This window comes from Adiantum capillus-veneris, chromosome 17, assembly GCF_014529385.1.
Source record: "Adiantum capillus-veneris isolate H3 chromosome 17, ASM1452938v2, whole genome shotgun sequence".
Taxonomy (NCBI): Eukaryota; Viridiplantae; Streptophyta; class Polypodiopsida; order Polypodiales; family Pteridaceae; genus Adiantum; species Adiantum capillus-veneris.
In genome coordinates, this window is record NC_140947.1 from 46038310 (window position 1) to 46049109 (window position 10800).

General features: G+C 41.2%; 1 pseudogene; it reads right to left on the bottom strand.

Annotated features, from left to right (window-relative positions):
• Positions 1–1809: 1809 nt before the first annotated feature.
• LOC147437161 (uncharacterized) lies at positions 1810–3189 on the bottom strand (annotated as a pseudogene).
• Positions 3190–10800: the final 7611 nt, after the last annotated feature.

The following is a 10800-nucleotide window of genomic DNA, read 5'->3' on the forward strand; positions in this document are numbered from 1 at the left end:
TATGCACTCCACAGGCTCCCATTGCTCATAAGAAGAGGGATAAACATCTGCAATATATAAAAGAAGAGTTAAACTAAGAGTATCAATAAGTACAAATGACAAATCTAATGTAATTGAGTTGTGAAGAGTAGAGACATTACTCATAACAAGCGGGAGAAACATTGCAAAATATATAAGAAAAGTTATAATGAGAGTATCAGTAAGTTCACATGTCAAGAGTACTTACAATTGCAACGTGGTTGATGTATATTTGATACATTTCCACCGTTTGCTATCACCTCTGGATGGGTAAACACATGCTGAACAAGAACTTCCTTTACAGATCTTTTGCCGATCTCAACTTTGAAATCCAACACCCTGGCTTTCCATGCTGAGCGGTAAACGTTGATACCACTAAACCTCTTGGGTCTTCTTGGTTGAATGAGGACCCATGAACCTTTGTTTATCCTTTGTCCAACCCATTGGTTGTCTGCACTTATTGAAGCTGGTATTGTAATTGAGGATATGCTACTACTTGGCCTTCTAGGCAAAGTGCCGTTGTTTTTTGTTGGTGTGAGAGACAGTAAACACCTTGAGGCTCTTGGGCGAGAAGACGTGGATGCCATAACTCTCAGAGAAAAGCTTTAGTGGAGGGAGATTCACTTTGAAAGCATTCTAATGGAGGGAAAGTGTTTCGAAATTCCAATATCTTGTGCGGGCTTAATGGTCACCCTCCAGTACGTTAATGACCATGAGAGAATATCAGAAGTGGGACCACACGCAAGCACCTAAAAGCTCGGTAAAAGTGAGGAAATTACTATGCTACAATCCTAGTTTCGTGAAAGTTTTATGCTATTTTCCTATTTTTTGAGTTTTTCCAGGTACTTTTCTACGTAACGTAGCCTTCATGCTCATTGGACGCGCTCTATTTTTCTCTCTTCATATGGCCCTCCAAATGACCTCCAAAATTTCCTAATGACATTGCCAGCTCAAAGATTGAATAATCACTAGTTTGAAAACCCGTGACTAATTACGAATCTGTATAAAATGCCCATTAAAAAACGCAAGTTGAACTGAAAATGATGTCAAGCCACTTCTGTCAGATCACAAAAGGCTATGATTAATGCAGACGTGTATCAGGACTCAGGAGCATAAAACTTGTACACATTGTACCTACTTCTGTACCAGAAATCAGAAAGAAGGGCCCTTCTTTTAATTGCCAATTTCTCCCGCCAACAGCCGGTCTACTTATCCATGCATTGTACCAATTTTGGAGCCTCAAGAAGACCAGTGTCCAAAAGATCATCCCTAGCTAGATTTTAAGGCATCTAAATCTGCCCACCAAAAAATGCAGCTGAAAACCATGGGAGTTAACTCGGACTTACATATCCAGCACACGAAAGCGTCTACAATGCTACTCGATCCCTTTATCAAAGTTTATTTGCCCGATTACACAAGTAATTGATTAAAAAAACCAACCATATTTACCTTGTTTAAAGCTTTTCAAGTTTTCTAAGATGGGTTTCCATCCTTCTCTGCCATGTGACCTTCGAATTGATGGTCTTGAAAATACTGCTATCATGATCTCCTGCATCTTGTAGCACATCCATGCACAGCTTTTTATGAAAAAACAGGTGAAGAAAAATAATCAATATTGACAGAAAATATGCTCGCCATAGTCAGATCACTTGAAAGAATAGATGAAGACCACATGATCCCCATAGACAGCATTTATCGTATGTATATATCTTCTATTTTGGTTTAGCTTAAAGCTACATGATTATCATTGGCCTTTCTCATCACTTACAGTTGGGGCCATACTCATAATTTATGACCAGGTAGGCAGTATATGTATGAGTATGATAGCCTAAGAGCTATGCTACAAAATAAGAACCTGCAATAGTAACATATTTTATGTGCTGGAGGAGCTTTATAACAAAAGGCAGTTGTTGCAAGAACTTGCAACCATCAAGGAGAAGTATAGGGGCAGGGTTGTATTGCAGCTTCGACCTTGGCTACCACTTTGCAATACTTCCGTGCAAGATCACAGATGCAAGACTCAGAACAACCCACGCTAGAATCATCAGCATGCAGGCGCATGAAGCAAACGTAGTCTCTGGGAACTTCCAAGCAAAGAGATGAGGTTGTGAAATAGCGAGATCATTACATTCACCTGGCAAAACATGATAAAGCTGTTCCCACTCAAAAGTAGCACTTTCATCGACGACAACACTAGAAGCTAAGCGCCAGATTGTTGTGGTATCTTTGAATTCTCTGTTTCTCATATTGCCGGCCACCTGCAGGAGCTCTCCTTTGTTCTCCCACAGGCAAAAAAGATATGTAAGGTTGGAGGGCAGATGTACCGGCTTCTCATCACCATACGTGGTAAGAGAATAAAGCTTGTGCGCGCCACGTTAAGGAAACTGTATCAAAGAAATCATGGTTCTACCCAGAAAGCAGTAGAAGCGTCCATCGCTCATGTAAACGCAATGTCTCCATTGAAGCGGATTGCTTGAGAAGTCAAAATCTTCAGGGCTCAGAACTGAGGCTGCGACTGTCCAGAGGCCAGTAAGGGAATTGTATAAGGTGGTTACCAAGGGTGCATCTACTGTTCTCTTCTTCAGACCTGGGGTATCGGCTTGCCCACAGAGAAGAATCTGATATGACATGCTCCGCCAGAGATACGCCATGCCAAGTGCATGAATTCGCCGGCCGAAGGAAGGCAGGATTTGGAGACTGGAGGAGCTCGTTCTTCTTTGTGACAAAGTTGGTCATTGTAAAGTTCTTGCAGTCTTCTTTGTGACAAAGTTGGTCATTGTAAAGTTCTTGCAGTCACGGGACATGGAGAACACCAAAAAAGACCATCTGTGGCGAGAATTAGTTGGTCACCCTCCCACCGAAGATCAGGCCCACTTTGCTCCGAAAGTCCGCAGAGTGAAGGCAGCGGAAGAATGCAGACTGCTTTGCCCTTGTGTCATACATAAGCATAGAAAAATCGTAGAGAAGAAAGCAGGTACGCTTACTGTGAAGGCGGGCATGAAGGCATGCAAAGGACGGATCAGAGCGGGTGATGATGAAGAGCCATTGCTTGCAGACCAGCAGGGATGGTGAAAGCGAGCGAATAGAAAGGAGAGCTAGGATCCGCTCCAGGATGCCTTCCTCTAAGTCCTCCCAAGTGACCAGAGATGGATCCTTCGACTTCATTGACATAGCCCAGCACCCCAACGATGCTCGCCGTTAGATGAAAGGAGATGTAGGCACATTTTTGGGCGGGAGCTTAGTTGGTGGGCCCCAATCCTGCGCGAGTTCAAACATTGAAATGACCTTCACCTCCCCTAATATTGGGTTCCCTAATTCACAGTACCTGCATTCTCCACCCTCTCCCATGGGCAAACCTCCACGGCTTCGATGGTTGAAAGCGTGCGGTTGCCATTTGGATTTAGATGCTTGAAGCAAAAAGCAGTAGGTAAGTACATTCGGCTGGGCGATAAATGCTTGCCTATCTTGAGTACCATGGGCTTTGAAATCACGACCTTGATGCATGCGGTTGCCATTGGGAGTCAGGTGCTTGAAGCAAAAAGTAGTAAGGTTCCCCCCACACACTAGGGACGTAATCATCACATTTCCAGTGATTTGATGGACATGACCTATGCTTAGACGTGCACACAAGAGGTGAGGGTTAAGTTTTGTTTATCCAACTGTGAAGTTATAAGTGGAAGGGGGAGTGGGTAACTCAAAACAATTGCCCCCCCTTGTGTGTGGGGTCCCCTAAGTACATTCAATTGGGCGATAAATGATGGCCTGTCTCGAGTACCATGGGCCTTAAAATCACGACCTTGATGGTACGAACCGTGTGCCAGCTGTCTTTGATAGATACGACACTTGCAAGCAAGTTGTTGTGAATTCATTCAATATTTTTTTGTAAATGTGGTACATCTAGTACATTTGGCCCACACAATCATCGACCCCATTCTTGCTAGCTTCATCCCAAACTTACACCAGTGGGACAAGATTTGAAGGGCTACGCCAAATGTCTAATGACAGGCATGTGCGTATGAAGTGATATATCACCTCAACGTGCTTTGTCCTTGAATGAAAGGCTGAGTTCTTTGCAAGATGGATAGCGCTTTGGCTATCACTATACAAGACACAATTGTCTTGTTTGAATCCAAGCTCTTCTAAGAATCTGTGAAGCCACAAAATTTCTTTGCTTGCCTCCGTCATTGCGACATACTCTACTTCCGTGGTAGAAAGTGAGATCACTTTCTATAGCTTTGAAGCCCAACTTACTGTTGTGCCTCCAACCGTGAAGACATAACTATTAGTGCTCCTTTGAGTATCTTTGTCACCTTTTAGATACCTAAATATCCACTTCACAGCTTGCCAATTCTCTTTACCTGGGTTGTCCATGAACCTACTCACAACTCCCACTGCATGTGCAATATCTGGCCTTGTCCAGACCATAGCATCCATTAGAGAACCTACCGCTGCTGCATATGGAACTTTAGACATATAGGCTATCTCCTCTTGTGTCTTTGGACACATATCCTTGGTTAGTTTAAAGTGACCAGCCAAAGGTGTAGAAACCGTTTTTGTATTTTTCATTGCAAACCTTTCTAGTACCTTCTTGATGTAATCCTCTTGAGATAGCTTTATTGTCTTCTTCATCCTGTCCCTTGATATTTTCATACCAAGTATCCTCTTTGCAACACCTAAATCTTTCATTGAAAAAGATTTAGACAGCTCCTCTTTTAGGTCTTTGATGTTCTGCATGTTAGCACTTGCAATCAACATGTCATCAACATACAACATTAGGATGATGAACTTCCCATCTCCCAAGTTCTTCGTGTAGACGCAGTGATCCGAGTTGCATCTTGTGAATCCATGTTTTGGATCCATCGATCAAACTTCAAGTACAATTGTATTGATGCTTGCTTTAAACCATACAAGCTCTTCTTTAATCTGCAAACCATTTTCTCCTTACCTTTTACTTCATACCCCTTTGGTTGAAGCATGTAAATTTCCTCCTCTAAGTCAGTGTGAGGGAATGTCGTATTTACATCCATTTGCTCGAGATTTAAATCATGAGCAGCCACAAGGCTTAAGACAAGCCTAATTGAGTTCATTTTTACAACAAGAGAAAATATTTCATTGAAGTCAATACCTTTCTTTTGAGAAAACCCTTTTACACAAGCCTAGACTTGTACATTTTCTTCGCACCTTCTTCTTCCTTCAGCTTGTACACCCATTTGTTTTGAAGTGCCCACTTACCTTTAGGCAACTCAACCAACTCCCATGTTTGGTTGCGATGTAGTGAGTCCATCTCCACTTGCATGCTCTTCATCTTTGGATTCATGATACATAACTTCTTTGTATGATTCTGGATCTCCAGAATCTAAGATCAAGAGATGGTTGAAGGAAGGAACAAACCTTTCTAGAGGTCTACTTGCTCTTGTAGATCTTCGGGGAATAGGTTGAGGCTCCTCATTTGGTTGACGTTGTTGCACATTGTCACCGTTTGCAGTCCTTGAGTCTTCACCATCCTCAAGCTCCATGTACTCATCACTTATTTCTTTTATTTGTTTTCTTTCCAAGTAATCTTTGTACATATTTTGTTCATTGAAAATTACATCCCTACTTCTAAATATTTTACCATCTTTAGGATTCCATAGGCGATACCCAAAGTCACCTTCTCCATAGCCAATGAAGAAACACCTTTTGGACTTTGCATCTAGCTTTATTCTTAGGCTTCTATCTATATGCATGAAAGCCTCGCACCCAAACACTTTGAGAAATGAATAGCTCACCGGTTTACCTATCCATGCCTCCTCTGGAACTCCCCCATCCAATGCCGTTGAGGGTGACCGATTGATTAAGTACACATAGGTACTAACTGCTTTCGCCCAAACTCCGCCCAAAGCTTAAGCGGTAGGCCTGCATGTAGCCGCATGCTTCGTGTTCGCTCCATGGTTGTCCTGTTCATCCTTTCAAAAATGCCATTTTGTTGAGGTGTCCTTGGTGTTGTTCTTTGCCTCCGAATACCATTGCTAGCACAAAATCTTTCAAAATCTTGGCTGCAATAATCGCCTCCATTGTCAGATCTGAGGCACTTAACCTTGGTACCTGCTTCATTCTCCACAAAGGCTTTCCACCTTTGAAATATGGAAAACACAATGGACTTATTCTTCATGACATAAAACCATGTTTTTCTAATCACATCGTCTATGAATGTTACATAGTACAATGAGCCACCAAGTGACGGTGTACTTGCAGGACCCCAAACATCCGAATGAACCAACTCAAGTTTTTTATTTTTTCTTTCATTTCTTGATTTTTGAAATTTTATCCTCTTTTGTTTACCATAAACACAATCTTCACAAAACTCTAAGTCCACTTCTTTCAAACCTGGTAGAAGCTTCTTTGTTTGAAGGATTTGCATTCCTTTGGCACTCATATGCTGAAGCCGGTAGTGCCACACCGCACTGTCGACTTCCATAACTATTGCACAAGTTGAAGATTGTGTGCTAACAGTACACAAGTAAAGTGTACGCACCTTTTATCCCTTGGCAACCACCAAAGATCCCTTTGAGATCTTCCACTGTTTGCTTCCGAATGCAATGTTGTGACCTTCATCGTCCCATTGTCCTTCAGAGATCAAATTTTTGCGAAGAAAAGGAACATGCCTAACATCTTTAAGCTTCTATTCATTTTCGTTAGCAGTTTTGACACAAATTGTACCTTTGCTGACAATTTCATAAGCTTCATCATCTCCTAAGTATACATACCCAAAATTACCTTTGGTGTAATCTTGGAAATGTTGCTTGTGTAGTGTCGCATGGAATGAAACCTCGGAATCTACTATCCAAGAATTAGACACATTGTCTAATGAAAGAATTAGAGCATCTTGCTCCACTTTACGTACCACATTGGCCTCCGATGTTGGCTTGTTGTCTTGAGACTCTGACTCCTTCTTCTTCTTGGACCAACAATCCCTCTTGACGTGGCCCTTCTTGCCACCGACGGTTTATTTTAAACTTTTCCGAGATAGCTCGTCCTTTGTACAAGCTTCTTATTGAGTTCCACTAGACCACGGAGTGTGACCATGCTTATGAGTCATTGAAAAAGACCTTGACTAGCGCTCCTATTCTACGAGTGCCCGATTGGAATGTAATTTTCCATGTGCATATTGATGCATCAAACTTCTCTATTGGGTGTGTTCTAGCTCAACCAGGAGAACATAAATTGGACTACTCCATTAGCTTTGCAACTCGTCAATTGAATGATGCCGAGAGAAACTAAACCACTACAGAGCGAAGAGGTATAGGTATGATTTATGCAGTGAAGAAATTTTGCTACTACCTTCTGGCCAACAAGTTTGTTTTCTATGTTGATCATCAAGCCTTGTTGTATCTAGTAAATAAACCTTATTCCACGAGAAGACTTACACGATGGTTGTTAATTATCCTTGAGTTTGATTTTACCGTTGTGGTCTTCAGCTCTATGGGCTTATCGTACTTCTTATAAAGTGTCTATTAATTGTACACAATTCAAAATGGTATATGGCCAAGAAGCAGTTATGCCATGGGAGTTTGTAATTCCTAATCTGCGTGTAGCTTCACAAGAATCTTGGGATGGTAGCCCTTTAGTTAAGCGCTTATATATCCTTGAAAGGTTAGATTAAGACAGGAGACTGACTGTGCAAAACGCACTTGTGGAGAAAGATAGGAGGAAGAAATGGTTTGACCGTCATCTAAAGAACAAGGATATCAATGTTGGTGATAAAGTCCTTATGTATGGAGTGTGTAACGAAAAGAAAAAGTTGAAATATACGGGAAAAGGACCATATAGAGTATGTGAAATCACCCTACAAGGAACCATTCGTGTGGAGACTCTAGATGAAGTTGAAACCATTGGATTCCTCAATGGGAGTAAATTCAAAAGGTACTATTATCCTCTAAGCCAGGAAGAGCTACATGCCATCCATAAAAAAAAGGCAGCCAAGGTACAAACATAATTGACGAAGATACAAGCTCAAGATGAGGCTAAGGAGCGACAACAACGGCGCATAAGACGCCAATGAGAGGCTAACCTTGGATTTACACATCCATTCCATGTTGAAACCGACGAGGATTGGTTGGACTCTAACACACCTCTACGATACCCTATTGAGCTAAATAGCACCTATGGAAAAGTGCTATATAACGCCCTATTGGACACGGGTGCTAAATATAGTCTGTTGTCATATGGAGTATGGTTTCAATTGGGAAAGCCACCTCTATGTGAGAGTATTATCCAATTCAAGGGTGTCAACAAGAAAAATACTGCGGTTTTTGAAATCTGGCACACTTCGGTCAGTTATGGCAATGGGGTTGTATCTCAAGACTTTTTGGTCATGCCTACTGAAACTATGGAGGGCAATATAAACCGAGGACACACATGGATGATAGCCACCAAACGCATTATTGATTGGGGGACTGGTGGTGTCACAACGCAGAAACCAACTCTTAGCCCTGCCACTCAAGCCAGAGTCCCTGAGATATTGCCTCTTAAGGAGATAAAACCCAGAACATTTCATGTCCAGGAGGTTGAACCATATGTCCCCATAGCCCAACTCTCTAGAGCTTCAACTGCTGTAGTTGAAATAAAGCTTGAGACACACAAGACCCATCCTAATATAACAAAGAAAACATACAAGTGGGTCCCTAAAGCTTCCTTAGCGACCATAGCTAGTGCTCAAAGACAGGAGCATGGTAAGAGACATCCCACTAGCCCCAATAATTGTAAAGAAACGTTACATTGGATTCCTAAAAAACTATTGGAAGCCCAAGGCTACTATGAAGGAAATGATCAAATCTGGGTGCCAAAATGTAAATTGTGCTCTTACTTGTCACCTAGCCCATGTGAACCCAATCCCGTAGCTCCAAAATAGATTGAAGATCGTGGAAAGGAAAAAATCATGGAATGCTACATACCCGCTCCAGAGCTAGTTTGGGTACTGAAGAAAGAACTATTTGTTCCACCTAGCTCAGGAACAGGGAAGTTAAATGAAGCTTATTGCTTTTCATGTAGTTTCTATATAGAAATAGAAGCTTCGACACAACCTCCACCTACCATTGTACACATCCATACAAACAAGAAAGAGTTTGCACCTCCCGTTGTAAGTTTACCACCTACAACAATGTTGCAAATAAAATCATGGGAGAGTACCTTACCACCCTTGCAACTAGATTAAACACATAGGGAGGTCAAAAACTATTGGTTAAGAGAAATTGGTTTCAAAAGGTGATGACATCATTCCAAAAGGTATGATCTACCCAAGGAAGGGGGGAGTGTTTGCTGACATCCATCATTCACTTGCTTCCCTCTCAACCTTCCTCCCTGACCTCCCAATCTCCAGTCTTGGGAAATGTATATATAAAGCCTTATACTCAAAAAAATAAAATAAAAAACTAAAAGAGCAAGAGCCACCAGACAATAATCTAGAAACTTACAAGTTCTATACATAACACAAAATCATAAAAACACATTATACACAAAGATAGACACGACCCTTATAATATTTGCACTCTAACCATCATCTATCTATGTGTATAGATATGGCTAGTACACTAGAGTCATCCACTCCGGCCTTGGGTGAGAGGTACCCTTGTTACTTTTCACAAGTGTTTCACATGGTCTTTTCATTGCTTTCTTGTGAATGGGATTTGGTAGGTATGCTAGCATGTGAGAGGAATTTCGATGAGTTAGAATGGTTGATACGTCTCTTGACCACGATTGATCCATAATTAGTAGAGAGCATTTATCCCATTGCACAAGCCTACACCAAGATGACTTTAGACATCTAGTGACCTTCTTAGTAAACATTGGTGCCTCTAATGATGAAGATGATTACACGGATGGCACATATGGTCTCACGGATGATGACTTTGTTTTTCTCGACGATAAGGATAGGGGTTTAGCCTTAGGGTTCCCCCCAATCTCTACAATATCCTATTCCCTTGAATCTCTAAGGGGAGTGTAAATAATTGGGTTAGGGTTCCTTATGTTGTTTAATTGTGTTCAATAAGAATTGATACCTCTTCCCACTGATGTGCCTATGGAAGGTGGATGTTTGGTGGTGACTATTGTGCAGTTTGTGACTATATAAGGATGACTTTGAAGGACAACGACAATGGATGTTTACATGTTACAACGGATGTTCTCCATTATATCAGGTATACTACTTCCTTTTATCTATGCTTTCCACAGTTAAATATTTGCATCTTGTCATTTGAGTTCCTAGCAATGCATAAAAGTTATGAAGTTGTGACATTGCCAATTTAGATGCTATAATTTTTTCAAACTTCTAGTACCTTGTTCTTCTCTTTGAGTTTAGTCTATTAGTTGGCTTTAAGTAGGTATCAAGAGCTTAGGTTAAACTAGGCCACTTAATTGCAGATTCCTAAATAGTCTGTTAATTGTAGTAACTTTAGTAATGTTTTAGGCTATGAGGATATAGTTCTCTCTAGCTTATTCCACCTAAGTGTGACTTGTGTTGTGAAAGTCCATGTGTTAAGCTGGAATTTGAGACCTCGAGTCTCCTGGCTAGTTTATGCTCAAGCTGGTATTTGAGACCTTGAGTCTCCCAACTATTGGTATTTGAGACCTTGAGTCCCCCAGCTACTTGTAGCAACTATGACAAAAAAAAAAAGAGAGAGAGAGAAAAGAGAAAGCAAATATCACAAACTTCCTTGTATTTTATGTTGATCACACTTAAGTGGTATAAGTGACAAGATCACTAGTCTTTAAATCCCAACAAACATTCCTAGGGTTAACTACTAT